This window comes from Pseudomyrmex gracilis, unplaced genomic scaffold, assembly GCF_002006095.1.
Source record: "Pseudomyrmex gracilis isolate BER0280 unplaced genomic scaffold, ASM200609v1 scaffold_52, whole genome shotgun sequence".
In the NCBI taxonomy this organism is placed as follows: Eukaryota; Metazoa; Arthropoda; class Insecta; order Hymenoptera; family Formicidae; genus Pseudomyrmex; species Pseudomyrmex gracilis.
Genome location: NW_018020636.1, coordinates 697,356 through 706,727, shown reverse-complemented (window position 1 = coordinate 706,727; position 9,372 = coordinate 697,356). Strand labels below are relative to the sequence as shown.

At 44.3% G+C, this 9,372-nt stretch overlaps 1 protein-coding gene across 8 annotated transcripts in view; it reads left to right on the top strand.

Annotated features, from left to right (window-relative positions):
- LOC109853667 (putative polypeptide N-acetylgalactosaminyltransferase 9) overlaps positions 1–9,372 on the top strand; it is a 212,713-nt gene that overhangs the window by 129,668 nt on the left and 73,673 nt on the right. The gene's annotated exons all lie outside the window — the stretch shown is intronic.

The following is a 9,372-nucleotide window of genomic DNA, read 5'->3' as shown; positions in this document are numbered from 1 at the left end:
CCCAAAGTGCGTTTGAATAATAATGGCTGCATCTGAATCTATTTTTTTTTTTTTTTTTTTTTTTTTTTTTTTTTTTTTTTTTTTTTTTCTCACCGAGCTCTCCCGCGAGAGAGAGAGTAAGAGAGCGCGGTGTGTGTGTTTGTGAATGCGCTTTGATGACACAAAGGTGTCTCTTCTCTTCGATTATGCGCGGAAATGCGATTATTTTCGAACAGATTTCGCTAACGAATTCAAATCCGCGGATTAACAATCCGCGCGACTTTAATTTCGACGACTTTCGCGCGTGAAACTAATGAATTTCGCGCTGTCGCGAGTGGAAAAGCCACTCTATTTTCGCCCGCACGGACACGTGTGCGATATGAAAATATACCTGTTGTATTGTCGGCGACACATTCGACGCAAACGCGCGCGCACACCTGTCTCTCCGTTTGAATCTGATCTATGCGCGTTAATTAAAAGGCGCTTTGTCCCGCGCGGATGGCAGCTGTGTAAATGCCATATTTCCACGTCAGCCCCACTCGAAGCTGTGCAACGATAGTTATAGTATACGTATGTACAAAATATATAATATATGTGCGCACACACCCACATGTATCCATCGGAGAATCCTCGGAGATACGCCGCGAACGAGATCAATTTTGCCGCAACAAAACGTGGACGTCGCGTGGAGTTCGCGACTCCGCGATATATTTCGTCTTCGAATCACGTGCGCTCTCGCGCGAGTAATCAAAACGGGCCCGCCCGTCGATTTGATATCGATTTCTCGGTGCGAACGGGCGCGACGCATTATCGTCGCGAAGCGGAGTCTTATTCGATTCTGCGAAAGCGTTCGGGAAACGATCTCCGTGACTGACGCGAAAGTTTCGCAATGGCGGAAGGAAGCCGAGAATAAAGAGAGACAGCGCTTCGTTTCGCAAATAATACTCACTTGCGAGCCAACGGAAGTCTTTCGCGCGCGGGCGCGCGCTCTTTCCTCTCTCGTCTCTTTCCTATTTCGATTCTCGGATATTCGGCAAGCACGTCGCCTCGCGAGACGACGTCGATCGAAACGCCAGATATTCTCGCGGCTGGATGGCGCGACGCGTCAGAATCCTCAGAAATTTCTCTTTCCGGAAAAGTGACAATTTCCCGTGATATCAAGCCGTTTCCCTTGCTTCTTTTCTTCTTCTTCTTCTTCTTCTTTTTTTTTTTTTTTTTTTTCACTGTACCAACGTTTCGCGTCACCGTGGATATTCAGTGACATTTCTCGCGAGGGGATCGACTTTCGGAGACTTTTTCCACCGAGATCGTTCCACCGACGCGTCGCGCGCATTAATGTGCAATCGCACGCGTGTTGTATGTCGAAACTTCGATTTCGTGGCCCTTCGTGGCGCGAAACGCGCGTGTATCTCACATGACGCGACGATATCGCGCGCGACGCAAACTCGCGCGTGCGAACCTCTCACGCGTGATTTACGACGCGAATCGCGAGATCGATTCTCATTCATAAACATTTCACGTAGATTCGCGGACCAATATACCGTCGCGTCGCCGCCGCGTTGTGCGCGCCATTAATTGCAGCGGGGACCAATAAATACGATGTGCGTTTCTCGCGCGCGCGATATTCCGCAAAGCAAGGGCTTTCCTTTGGCGTTTGTGTCGTATATGCGCGCGCGCGCGCGAGTCGTCGAACACCGGCGTTAATTCGATGAAAATTAATTAGTATCGGCCTCGAGGAGCTTCGGAGCTTCTGTGAAATCGAGCGTGAATCGTCCCACAGGTGAAAATTTGATTAGCCGCGCCGCAGAGCGTCGCGCTCGGTAGACTCGAGTTTCTCTTGTATCAAGCCGCCAAATTCACGTGCATTTAGCGCAAAGAGATAGCTCTCGTCGACCGATTTCAATGTCCGACCGACATTTTCCACGGATAAAGCTGAAAACGCGCAATCAAATATACGCGCAACTCGCGAAGAGTGAATTGAGTTAATAGAAAAATGCTGTTTAGAATTTCGTCGAAAATATTTTTGATGAAATTGCGTCGCGATTTGTATCGAGTTAAAAATCATGCGCGCGCGAGAGAGAAAGAGAGAAAGAAAAACCGCAATAAAGTAGATTGAAACTAATTAAGTTTTATGATATTTGAGAAATGAATGGAACGCGACGTTCTCTAAGCGCGGAGGAGAGGGGGGAGGGAGAAGAAACGAAAGCCCAATAATTTACGAGCAATAATAAATTCGCGGGAATTCAAGTCGCGTAATCGCGCGACTACGACCGTGTCCCGGGTTGACTGAAAAATCGTTAGTACTTTTTGTTCGTGGTCGCATTAGCGCGGAGAGAATTACGGGTAGCGCGTCGACGGGTTTGTAAGAGCCCGGAGTCACGTAATGATTTCTTGCGGCGCGGCCTCACGATGTCCTCGTGACCTCTGACCCGACGAAAACACGTGCCTTCCTCACGCACTCTCGAATACTGTGACTTATGAGAGATTTCGTATGCACGGTTTGACCCTTGTCGAAATCGGAGCTCGTGGTAAGCGGTCATTTGTCGCGAAATTATCAGCGCTTCGCGCCAATTTGTTTGTTTTTATTTTGTTTTGTTTTTTTTTGTTTTTTCAACGAAGCGACAATTATCAAAGTTCGATTAGCTCGGTGAAAAATTATTGGGTCGCAATAAAATTCTGTGACGAATTGTTTTAGATTGTACATACTGCGTTACACACAATTGTAAATTGGCCAGCTTCATCGATTCTGTTAATCAGTTTTGATCCTTAATTCGTCCGTTCTCTCTTGCGCGTGTATATATATATTGTTCGGAAAAAAGAAACGGCGCGTGATTGAATAATAGTGTAAATATAATCGATTCGATAAACGTTGAAACCAGATCAAATCTCGTGTAACATTGCGGGATTTAGCGGTGGTTTTATAGCGCCGGTTTGTCAGTTTAAAATCGAATCAATCATAGTCACGCGCACATGTTTGCTTTTTACCCGAGTCATAATCTTGAAATCACACACGCTTTGTTCACTCTCGCGGAACAACATCCGTCGCGACATTTAGTTCCGGAACGGGATATTTTTCTTTTCTTTATTAAAGGATATTAGTTTAATGACGGTAATTCGTGACGATTATTCGTCGAATGGTCATTACGCGCTCTTCGAAGCGCGTCGAGTGTGAGAAAAAGAGAGGTGGCGAACGCGCAAACCGCGAGAGATAAAGAAAAGAAACGAAGCGGGAGGGTGATATTCTCTCCCGGAAGAACGTGCTCATTTGGCGAAAGTCCAGCCGATGTCTGCACGCCCGGAACGTCCATTATTCCATTAGTGGTTACCGTGTTAACTCTTTATTGCTCCGCGCTATGAGACAACGGTTCTCCATTGTCGGGAACGGGGGTAAGGGAACGGGGGACAAAGGGGAGGAGCTTAATGTCCACATTTCCCCGGGATTACCGTAAAACCGCTTCTGAACCGGATCCGCAGTCCTGAAACAATACTAACGTCGCACGCGGGGCGCGCCCTTATACGCGCGCGGCGCGTTACGCGATCCGTGTGTTATCACGCTTGCTTATCGGTTCCATTAAGTACGTCGCCGCATGTCCGCGGCTCATGTGTGAGTAAAATATTGTTTGCTTCTCACGAGATTTGTTATTCATTTGCTTTATTATTTTTCCTAGATTTTATTATTTTTTTATACACGCGCGCATCTGCTAAATGTATAATAATTATTGCGGCATTTTGTTGTTGCTCTCTCTCGTTAGCGGCAAACTTTTCGATATCCTTTTGCATTTTATCTCGAGAAAAATTACTTCTGTCACTCTTCGCCATTTATAACAATTATTTACGTGAACCTTTTTAAATTTAAGTTCCTAAATTTAACTTATTTGTATCGGGAATAAATTCACACGAATTTATACATATCTGTTGTGTCTTTGTTTTTGTCATGATTAGTTTTGTTTCTCTGGAGACATTATTTTTCGACAATTTCCTCGGATGATCGAGTATGTTTGCGAAGCGCGTGTCCTAATAATAAAAATGACCGTGACACGGCGTATTCGTACTTTTTTTTTTTTTTTTTTTTATCTGATTATATCAGATCGCGTGGTCGTTTCCGGGCGAACGCAATTTCGTGCGCCGTCGAGCTCGGAAAATTTTCTTCGCCGTCGAATATGTTTCCTTTCGCCGTGCGCCGACGTGCGCAAGCAGATCCCGCACTGAGTTTTGCATAATATATGAAGTGATGCATCTTAAGGACGTATAACGGTGGTAACGTTCATGCAAATTTCTATCGCTAAGCGGCGTGGCACGGAATTTCAAATTTTCGCTTTAACGGAATTTTAAACCGTGAAAACGTTAATTCCGTATTTGTAAAACACGCCGTTTTCCCCGCATTTTAACTTATGACGGAAACGTGTTAAAACAAAACAAAGAGTAATAACATTATAAACCACGTGAAATTTATGAATTTTACAATTTTGTTTTAATTTTTGAGAGCGAAATTTAAGTGCGATAATACGGAAGAGTTGCTACACTCACGAGAATGCGCTTCCACAAGCCCCGTCTTTCAATTTAGATATGAATAATTTAATGAAGTTAAAACGGCGCGCGCGCGCAAAGAGGATTTCCGTTATTTGATTTGGATATTTCATTGCGTATCAGATTGCGCTTTTGTGGAAAATCTCTCGAGATGTATTTTTAAGCGGCGTACTGTTGTTGTAATATCGTTTGTTTTTTTCTATATTTTGTTTGCAATAATTAATTAATATGTCTAATCAAATATCATTCTCCAAAATATTTTCTATAATTTTTATGTCGTCTTTTATTGCGTTCGCATTGTAAGTGCTGCATTGTTTTACCGCGTGCTATCTCTTCTAAACGCGCGCAAACACATGTGATATTGACGGCAATACCGTGAACGGCATCACGCGGTAGTGCCATGTAAAGTATCTCTCGTCTCCAATTGTTTTTCCGATCCCTCTTACTCTCCCGGATATACGAGTGTTATCGGCTCGAAAGCTCATGCAGATTTCAAGCCCGCTTGCGTCTTCCCGTGATTCCTTTCGCCCGCGCTCTTGAATATATCCCGCTCGAACACGATATCGCCGCAAGGGATTCCGTCCGGCTTATTTTCCCCGGCCGGTCGTCGCATGTAGACCAGAATGTCGGTTCTCTTCTCTGTGTTGTTCCCTTCTTCGCTCTCACATCCCGCGGATATATCCTCGCTTCTTTTTCTTCCATTACATCCGTGCGCGTTTCTCCCCCCGCGTCCATCTCCCGGTTCTTTCTCGTTGTTCTCGGTCCCGCGTATATAGAGAAATATTTAGATGCCGGCGACGTTTGTCAACGTGACCGGAAGCGCTGCCCCCGCACATAGGTCGTCGACTTCTCCCAGGCTCGATCGGAGAGAGAAAGAGAGAGAGAGAGAGAGAGAGAGAGGACTCGCAAAAAACCGAACTGGGAAATGTATTTAGTTTAAGTGCAGCTTTTAGCGAGAGGATCCACAGAATTCTATCACGCAGCGCCCCATTAGCGGTCGATATTCGATTAATCTGTCGCGGACGCACCTCTTTTGCGATTGATACACCTGTCCGAAAAATTATTCAGTAACTCTATCTCTCTTGCATATATATATGTAATAGATTTCACACAGCGTGTTACTTATCGTTGTGCGAATTATTACGTAAGTTATGTGTGAATGAATTGTCACGGAACGCGCGGAGACGAGGCCAATGAACGAAGCAAACACACAGCACGCGCGTAAAAGATATTATTTTGATCAATATATTACGGCGGAATGTTTTAATCGTCCCAAAGTAACCGGATCAATGGTCAAACGCATATTTATCAAAGAAATAATTATTAAATATGTAAATATTAAACATGTGAATTCTCATCTTTTCAAATATTTTCAAAGATATTTTTTTCATCAAGATAAATATTAGTCTGCGGCTATATAGTTATATGCACGTAAATATTTTGTTATATAATTATGTTTTAAATAAATTTATTTCTTTAATAAATAATTTTTTTTTTAAATATCCGGTCAGTGGATACATGTTTGATAATTGGGACGGATACCTTGTATGTTCAGATAAAATAAAGATAATTGAAATGACCTGACTCGCGCGGGTTTAAAAATTGTTTATCATCCTGCGACTAACTGTAGTTCCACATCTGGTCGTGTGGAAACCGTTCGAGTCAATCTACGCACACACACACACACACACACGTTGCGCGTACCGATGTTATCGAACGTGATTGACATTCATTCTTTTTCTGTGAACCAAACGTTCCATTCTCAGACGTTTCTCTCTCACCTTCCTGTCTTAAGCGATTCATTTAACGGACGGGCGAAAAAGAGCCCGGCCATTGTGTGTTCTCGTTTCGTGTCGGCGGTAGACCCCGTATAGCGAAAATAGAACTTCTAACCCAAATAAACAGTGACACGCGAGCTCGATGTTATCCTCAGGCGACGGCTCGGGTGTAAGTTCGGTTAACACGAAAGGGCGATGGCGCTTACAGCGAAAATTTACGAAAGCGGATGATGAATTTATTCTTTTTATTCTTACTCTATTTTCGACGCTTTTAATCACGCGGCTGATAGATTTAATTAATTTGCTAATCTCTCACGTCCGTTTGTACATGTGAAAACATTTTTATTTTCAAACCCGGGAATATAAAAAAAAACAAAAAAACAGTTTTTTATTCTAGATAATGTTGCAAAACAGAGTTTTTAACTAGTTTTTATACTCAAATGTGTGTGTGTGTGTGTGTGTGTGTGAAAGAGAAGATATTTTATAAAAATATAATATATAATAGAGAGAGAGAGAGGAGAGAGCGCGTGATATGCGCGATGAGAGAAGCAAGAGGCTTCCTTCAGTTTCGAGGAATTATTTCCAATTTCGTGTCAAGCCGCGGCAGCGTGTGCTGGTGTTTATTATATCTCTCTCTTTTGCAAGTTTTACTTCGAGAGTTTATTTCATTTCGTTGTTTTATCGCGCACGCGCGCTCGCGCGCGGTATCTTTTATTTTCGCGCGCAGTAAATTAAATCCGCCTCCCGTTGGACTTTTACACACATCGCTCTCGCATTGCGAGCGTTCTTTGTTTATCGCTCAGTCGCGTTTATTGTGTGGTTGACCTTATTTCTGGCAATCCTTCTGTTCTGTCCTTCTACACGAATGCCGGCGGAAAGGTGACTCATTTGAGGTCTCTGAGGAGAGACAAGTTTGTTCGTTTCGCGACTAACAGAACAAACCGCCTTTAGCTCTTTCTTTCTCATCTCGCGAAGATGTCGCGAACGGCGGAGGTTGACACACTTATGCTACTTACGGTACGTATTTACCGTCGGCGGATCGTAAAGGGAGGAAAAAGAAGATCTTTCTCAGACCGATACATCCGAGGCTGAGGCGTTTTAGAGACGAGTAGCAGTAAACTCTTTTACGGAAAAGTGTCTCCAATAGTAACGACCACTAAAAAGCGAGACCACGGCCACTTCGCCACGTACATACATACGTTACGGCCCGAACTGGTTCTCTTACGAACGTTTCTCCGAGGCGCGCACACTGCTTTCGCACGTGTGTCTACTCGAGAGACAATGTTCCCTCCACTTAGAGCTGAAAATGGAAGGCCTCTCTCGACTGTGCGGCAGTCTGAGAAAGATAAGAACGGCTCGATCTCTGGCGAGAGAGTTCTCTTGCCGTACCGCTCGAGAGATTTGTCAGCAATATCGCCGCGCGCCGCCCGGTTGTTCGCCCGCTGATATCTTAATTTTGATCTTTATTCGCGAGATTAAAAGTAAACGAATATAATGCAACACTCACTATAGTCGGAATTATTTTTCTTTGTCTTTTTGCTTAAGTAGATTAATTTTCTCGATTTCTCTCGATAATTGAACACAATTTTGCTTCAAACGAAAAAACGACGTGTATTACACAATAATTTGATGATAAACTTAGTAATAATTTTTTGAATAAGATACGCCTTAATAAGATAGGCCTAGGCAATATACGTTACAATTTACGATATATTTCCAATTCGTCTCTCCGCCGCACGAGCGGTATGTTATTTATAAAACGGCATCGGTAGCAGATGCAATTTTCCGTGAATATCGCGACACTCGATCTCGCGACGTAAAGCTGGCTTAACCGCACTTCTCTCGTCGTAACATCCGTCAATGCATCATCGGTCGTCGGTTCTCTCGCTGAAACTTGTCGTCGCACGACTCTCGCGCGGTTACGGTCGAGACGCGACGCGGCTCCTTTCTCTGCCTATGAATAGCAAAGACGCCGAGACCGAGAGAGAGAGAGAGAGAGAGAGAGAGAAAAAAAGAAAGAGAAAGAGAAGAAGAGAGCTCCTTCTCGGAGAGCTTTTCACGTAGCATCCAGAATCTTTCAAGATGCATGCGTGGCCTTTTCGTCGTTATCCCGCTAAGATTTCGGGTCTTCCTTTCGAATGCAGTCCTCGATTTCCCGATACGAGCAGACAACTTTGCACAATCTACGAGATTGCGTGCGCGCGACGACCAACTTTTCCACGAGTGGAGCGCGCGATGCATTGCGCATAACGCGAACGGTCGCGCACACCGTCCACTTATTCTCCCCGATCGACCGATTCGCGCGCGCGCGCGCCACACACGCCTGGAATATAATCATCTCCGCGTAATAGGCACGCTGGAAATGGCGGATAATGCCCGGTGATGGTATCGTCGATTTAACGTGCGCGACTCTCATTGCCTTTCCTCGCGCGCGCTGCCGATTCGTTTCTTTTCTCTTTGGGTTTTCTCGTGCCAGACTACTTTCTACGACACGGGGAAAGATGTTGGTTTCTAGAATTATGTATCGATAACACGTTAAAATCATGTTTGTATATGTGTGTGTAACCGCGTGTATGCACAATACACCTCCGTACACACACACACACACACTCTCTCTCTCTCTCTCTCCGTCTGTTTCTCTCTAACGTCGTTAGCGAGCGCGCTGCTGCGCCCCGTGGCCGAAAGTTTCTAATTTCCTAATTTAATAGAAAGTTAATAAAGCCCCGGGACGCGCGTATTTTCCGATTACTTGGGCGCCCGCGCCGTTGGGTTACTCGCGAGAACGTATTTCATAGACATACGCCCTCAACTCTCGTGGATCGTTTAACGAGCGCGCGCGCATAAGTTTACAATGATTCGTTTAATTAAGAAATTCCCGGGCTCGTCGTAACGTTTCAGATTATCTCTCGAGAGTGTGTTATAATTGCCGTTTTGTTAATAAGACAAATTAATTGTTGCAAAGCATAATTCGGAAGAAAATTCTATTCTTCCCAGAAGAACGGTGGGAGTTCGAAAAATTTCCATTTTTTCCGCAGCTCTGTCATGGTTTTAATTTACGCGTTTGATACGATAATAAAAAAAAAAAAAA